We start from the raw sequence: 7132 nt of genomic DNA, 5'->3' as shown, positions 1-7132 counted from the left end.
GCCGCATACAAGGAAGATTCCACAAGACTTGGCGATCAAGACAAGGACTCCTCCCCACCGGCGTATTCGGCTAGGACTCTTGTTATCCTAGGCCTCTGGTGCATTATATAAACCGAGGCCAGGCTAGTCGATAAATCATATACAACAATCATATCATGGGCTAGCTTCTAGGGTTTAGCCTCTACGATCTCGTGGTAGATCAACTCTTGTACTACTCATATTATCATGAATAATCAAGCAGGACGTAGGGTTTTACCTCCATCAAGAGGGCCCGAACCTGGGTAAAACATCGTGTCCCCTGCCTCCTGTTACCATCGATCCTAGACGCACAGTTCGGGACCCCCTACCCGAGATCCGCCGGTTTTGACACCGACATTGGTGCTTTCACTGAGAGTTCCGCTGTGTGATCGGCAAAAGGATCGATGGCTCGTCTGCAGGTCAACTGCGATGCCGGCATCTTCGTCGCCGGCTCGACTGGTCACATTGGCTCGACCGAGGATCGTGCTTCATCTCCGATCGTCATGTTCGGACGAGGGCCTTCATCAACATCAACTCCGATCTCTATCAAGATCATGGAGGAATCATCCATGGAGCTCGGGGGCTCAACGTCAACAATGCCCTCGGGCGACCGTGCTGTTGTTCCGAACAACAAACTTGTATCCTCTGCCACCACCTCTTAGAGCATCGCTTTGACGATACCTTTGGTGGAATTGTGCGGAATTGAGTCTACAACATCCATGCAAAATTCCGTCGAGTTTCGATGGAGGAATCTCCGACAATCTACGATATACCGGAGCCCTGTCAAATCTAGACGGGAATCTGGACGAGTTTAGGGCGTGGTCTCCAGAGCCTAGCTCGGAGGTCCTTCGGAAGATCCAACCGTTCATCTACTACGTAATTCCCATATCTACCAGCCCTCCAAATTTTAGCTCAATCCGACGGTTCAAACTCTGGGAACCTTCCGATGAGTGGATCAATTTTCGGATCCGTTTTCTGCGCGAATATGAATCCGACCCGAATTCATGTTTCTTTATGAACGTGACATAGGACAACCTTTTCAGAGGAATTCTCTTCTAGGGTATTGTGTGTTGTTTTTAAACACGCACCCGTAAATTTTCAAGCCTCCCCTGAGGTCGCCTTCATCATCATGCTGGTGTCAAACCAGTCCGGCGATATTGCTCCAAGGATGCCGACCTGCGCTAGACATGTCGTCACTTTGTTGAGCCGAGCTCAACTTCTTCGGATCATCATCTCGGCGAGCCGAACAAGAGTCCGGCATCGCGAAGGATAAATCATCACCAACATCGCCGCCCCACGGATTACACATAGCGGACATACCGGCATCGCCGCACGGTCACTTCATCAAGCCGGCATTGACCACGTCATGACCTGCATCGACAGGGCCGCACTATTGCTTCTTCAAGCTGGTGTCCATCACGCCGACCTACTTCGACTCATCGGCTGACATCGAGGCTTCGACATCTCGGCTGGACCGGGGGCTTCGCTATCTCTTCATGAACCTACTCCGGAGACTTCGGCGTCACTAGCCGACCAGCTCCGTCACGTTAGCTGGACCGAAGGCTTTGCCTCGGCGAGCCAACCTTTTCCAGCATCGCCATACCGTCGCTTTATCGCCCATCAGGCAATGGGTGTGCGGATCGAGTCCCAATTTTGGGAATCAAATTTCTTCGTATTGCTACAACAAATAAACCAGGTGCTATTAATCCTAATATTTTTTTTGCTTGTTTGTGTTTATTTTTCCCAAGGAGTTATTACTCTGGTTTGTCCATCATCTGTACACAGGTCTACCAAATGATGGCCGCATTAACTATGGTCGCGTGGTGGTTTGGTCAGTTTCCGTACATTGTCCGGCGAACGCCGCATCCGGAACTCGGACCGACCTGTGAATTCAGGCTTTGCCACGCCTTTACCGCATCACTCCGACGCCCTGCATCGACATTGACTTCGGCGCCAGGCCATATTTCTTTTATTACTCACTTTGCATAAATTATTTATTATGCAACAATTTTTTTAATTATTATTATTACTATTATCTCTGATTTGCTCTATTTTTTGTGCACAGGAAAATGATCCGAGGACTTCGGCGTCACTCTGCCGGTCTGCATTGACCGTGCTATGTCACCACTTCGGCGTGTCGAGCTCTCCGGTCCGCCACCTCGGGACCAGCTTGAGGGATGGAACCTTATCCCGCATCAAGCTCGGACCGCGTCGTCAATGCCGAACACATTAACCAGCTAAGTCGCTTTCATGCTCAAAGTTTTAATTTTTAACTTGTGTTCGGTTTGACCTAGCATTATACTTTTTTGGAAAAAAGTTGCTTGTAAAAAATTTCCTTGTCCAAACTTTGTTTGTGACACGCATATTCAAATACCCTGTTTATTTGGAGGCTTCCTTTATGAAGATTTTCCTCTTGCATATGATTATACTTGTACGGCTTCGTTCCTTATTCGTGTATTACGCCACAATATGCACCATATTGATTTAATCGATTTGCAAGCTGGGTTGCCTGGCTCCTGTGCTTACCCCTACGTTTCCGATTGTTCGGCTAGGGAGTAAAGGGAGCACCTCTGCGATTGTCATGACCGGGTCCTCTGAGCTCTGACCTCAGACTGGGTGAAGCCGAAAGCTAGCGCTCTTATTATTTTCAATCATGGTCGGCACACAACGGAACTCATGAGTACAAAAAATCTATTGCACAAGTCTCATAGCAATAATGAGCATCGAAGAAAGGTATCGGTGGGGGTACTATTTTCTTCGAAGATGCTTCTTACACTTCGTCTGTAATATAGCATAAGTTCCCTGAGCGCACTTTGTCTGTTATAGCCTTATGGCCCGGTTGCCTGGTTATCGGAAACACTGTCGATATTCTTGACAAGTGGAGTACATAACACTTTTCGGTCCTTGACCGGAGAGGGAGAAGCCAACGGTCGGTTAAGACGCGTTTATAGTAAATGTGTTTTCTTCTTGGTCGTTGCAAAGTCTTTTTCTATCGCTCCTTTTTTGACGTGAGTGTGTGGTCAATAGCCGGATAACCCATTTTCTCTCTAGTGACCGCTCGAGTTTAGTTCGCTAAACTGGTCTAACGAGAAGCACTCCGCCTTCGGGATAGGAGGCTGCAGCCGTAGGCTGACCCGCTTGAAGTCTTGAGATCGGATGTGTAATATTAATGCACGACAGAAGCACAATTTTTTCCTCAAATTTCGGATTGGCACCGAACACTTGATCTTATTCGGACGTCAAGTTTTTACTGACGTTTTTTTGGTTTGCCAAGCTTATGGCATTTTTAAACTATTTGTGTGTTTCCAGCATAAGTCTCACAGTGCAATGTCGGACACCTTTATAGATTCGGCAAAAACATTCTCGGATCTCACTATATATGCATTGGTTTCGAATTGTGTCTTCGGTCAATAGTTGGGTTGCCCGGCTCCTGCGCTTGCCTCCTACGTTCCGCTTTGTTCGGCTAGGTGTGCAAAGGGAGAACCACTGCAATTGTGCTTCCAGCTCACATGGTTAAGCACCTCAGTGGAGAAAGCCAAAAACTGACTGTCACAATAAGCGTAAACTGGTCAGCAATCCGATGACGATGTTAAATGATTGGCCATTCATAACATTAGCCGAAGTGTTTACGGCTTGACCTCGCCTGTCGCCGAACACTACCAGGGGCTATTAACTGGCCTGCCAAACTAAATCCACGATATTTTGCTCTTACATTAGAGCTGAGATTTCATGATCATGCTTAGCATGACAACCCAAAGAAAGGAACCGATAGCGGGACTATTTTCTTTGGAAGACACTTCTTATGTTAAACAGTAATATAACATATCTCTCTGCGTACCTTTATTTATAAAACCGTATGGCCAGATTGCCTTGTTTGTCGTAAATCTTTGCCCTTATAAAGGCTTTACAAAGTAGGACAAACACTCCTCGGCTACTAGCCGAGGAGGTGGAAGCCGATGATCGGTCAACAAAGTTTTGTACAATGCGGATCCGAGCATTAATGATGTAAAGTACTTGGATACATAGAGTCATTACACATAATTTGTGACTTTACTATGAATATCGATCCTTAATTCGGCCACCCGTGCCCGCATTAAGGCTCGGGGGCTACTGGGCTTCGGGCTTATTATTTACAAATATTAAAGGGGCACATCGATCCCCTGATCTGGTGTTGCCACCCGACCAGTGTCTCGGGGGCTACTGCATTGCCTGTCCAATGCAAAAAAAATTAAGTGCAATACAATTTCCGAGGAGATTATGATCCTCGGGTTGGTCGGCTGCACCCAACCTGAGTCTCGAGGACTGAGCACGCCGCTTTTTGTATCCCTAAGTATTCTGCCGAGCTAGGACTTGATCCTCAGGCCGATTTTGCAAATCAACCTAAGTCTCAGCGGCTACTGGGATTAGTGGTCTTACATCATCCTTCAAGTGCATCTCGGGTTTTAAACCGATACATATATTAAGGGTTACTGGCTATATATCTCGGCAGAGAATAAATTGCACCAATCAAAAATATTGACAAAAAATTGACCCACAATCGGGGTGGTGCACCACCTCAGAAGCAGTCCGGCATGAAGCTTGGGCGCTAGTGGCTGGCTCCATAGAGAGAATTTCCAGCATTAAGCTCGGCTAAACTCCTTCAACTTTTTTGGACCAAGATGATCTACGACATCTTGGATATAGTCCGGCGTTGTATCTCGGATACATTTCGGCGTTAGAGCTCGGAAGCAGTCCAACATTGGTGCTCGGCTGCAAAAGATACCTCGAATGCAATCCGGCGTTAGAGCTCGGACGCAAGAGGACACTGCCTCCCGGGAACAACTTCAAACCCGAGGTGTGGCATAAAAATAACAAAGCATTGATAAAGGCCGGATACTTAAAGGGGCTCCTCGGATACCCGACGTGTGAACTCGTTGAATGCATTTCGGCGATCCTCAAGATCGAAGATGAGAAGATTTATTGAACCAATTTTCAAGACCGACGACCGAAGACGAAGAATAGTTCGGAAGAACCGAGGAGCGTCCCCAAATTGAAGGCCGGTTCAGGGGGCTACTGACGGTGTCCTCAACTAGGGGGTACTCACCACGTTGTCTCCCGATCTGTTAGATTGGGCCGAGGACCCCCATGACCGTATACTCATGGGCCAGTTCGGACAGCTGCCGCATACAAGGAAGATTCCACAAGACTTGGCGATATCAAGACAAGGATTTCTCCCCACCGGCATATTCGGCTAGGACTCTTGTTATCCTAGGTCTGTGGTGCATTATATAAACCGAGGCCAGGCTAGTCGATAGATCATATACAACAATCATACCATAGGCTAGCTTCTAGGGTTTAGCCTGTACGATCTCGTGGTAGATCAACTCTTGTACTACTCATATTATTAAGAATAATCAAGCAGGACGTAGGGTTTTACCTCCATCAAGAGGGCCCGAAACTGGGTAAAAACATCGTGTCTCCTGCCTCCTGTTACCATCGATTCTAGACGCACAGTTCGGGACCCCCTATCCGAGATCCGCCGGTTTTGACACCGACAATCACCATTAACGCCCATCCTGGCTGATGGTGTAGTGCGCCGAGTTCTCTATTGACAAAACATGACAATGTGTACTTAAATGTTTGTCGTGTTCCGATAATAAGAACTCAGCAAAATTAATGGTTGTCGAACCATGTGCAGCTGAGTCTTGTTCACTGATATAGGACTCAGCAAACATCTCGCCAACTCTATTTTGGGCTCTGTAAACTCGGTAAAGTCGGTGAATCCAGTAGTGATTACTATGGCAAAATTAAGTCCAAGATGAACAAAATGGAGAGATAATCATTGATGTTTTGTCGTGACTTCGTCAATCTTAAGATGACGTACTGACTCAGTCTCGTCGCTCGGAGGTACTCACAGGTGTAGGTTATGTGTGTGTGTGTTCATAGGATTTAGCGTATGTGCGTACGTATGAGCGTCTATGTTTATATACTGTTTAAAAATAGGTACACGATATTTTCTTTAGAAAAAAAAGGTACAGCAAGATATGATCATGGAAAAGTCGGAGGGTAAATCAATGTCATTTAATTCTGGATATGTGGATAGTATATCTCACTCTTATTTTGGAATGTCAATTAACGTCGCCGGAAAGAAATTATAGGGTACCTATTAACGACACATTATTGTGATAGATAACAATCTGTGCACCTGTCACACGTATACTATATAAACACTAGCAATGAGAATATCTGCATCAAGCCACAAAACACACAACAGGAGTCAAAAAGGAAGAAAAAAGGCTTGCCAACCCACCATGGCAATCATCAAGAGGAACACGAGGGCTGCATGCTTGGCGGTTCTTGTGGCCATTGCCGCAACCTTATTATTGTCCTCTTCAACTGTACAAGCAGGTTGGTGTCTTTTTTTCTTCCGATTACTCATTGCATACATAGTAAATTTTGTTTCTCCAGTGTGTATGTATCTAGTCTAGAACCATAAACAGAAAATTGATGCTTTTGTCCGCTTTTTGAAGATGAGTGCATGGTGGCGCCGGAATGCTCGGGTCCCTACCCAGAGGTGGTATGCCCTGAGCTATGCGCTCGTTATGGCTTCAACAAAGATGGATACTGCAAAGAATCACAATACTGCTGTTGTCGCGGTGCAAAATTAGCCCAGCCAGTCTTTGCGAATCCTAGTGTAACTCCATAGGAGGAAACTCGATATGAAATAAGTTTTTATCAGTTAATTCATCTTGATGGATGTGGTCGAAATTAATGGTCAATATTTTAGGATGCCCCCAATGGATGGGATGAAATTAACATGCAGTAGATCGATTTGGTAAAACATTTTATTCCACGGAACAAAATTTTATGCCACCAATTGTGTGTGTCCCAGATGAACAAGAACTTGCTCCCTTAATCTTGTTTTAACTTGGCTCCTTTCAAGCGACCGACCTCACACGATTCAAAATAAAAACAACCTCCCTCCCGGCCTCGCGATCATCTCGAAAACAAATTTGTCGCAAATGTTAAGAAAAGTCTGCTTGCAAATGTGTCGCTGAAAACAAATTTGTTGTATTGTTTTACATGCTGCAGTCAGTGCGATAGATAATCTCGTCTTCTGGCCGACCTCGTGGGA

The 7132-nt window shown here is 45.9% G+C and overlaps 1 long non-coding RNA gene across 1 annotated transcript; it reads left to right on the top strand.

Annotated features, from left to right (window-relative positions):
• The first annotated feature begins 6269 nt into the window (after positions 1-6269).
• On the top strand, positions 6270-6809 carry LOC119328579. Its single transcript, XR_005159038.1, has 2 exons — positions 6270-6405; positions 6528-6809. It is a non-coding gene; the product is annotated as an uncharacterized LOC119328579 (long non-coding RNA).
• Positions 6810-7132: the final 323 nt, after the last annotated feature.

Source organism: Triticum dicoccoides, chromosome 7A, assembly GCF_002162155.2.
Source record: "Triticum dicoccoides isolate Atlit2015 ecotype Zavitan chromosome 7A, WEW_v2.0, whole genome shotgun sequence".
NCBI classification, from domain to species: Eukaryota; Viridiplantae; Streptophyta; class Magnoliopsida; order Poales; family Poaceae; genus Triticum; species Triticum dicoccoides.
This window is presented reverse-complemented; position numbering and strand designations above follow the sequence as displayed.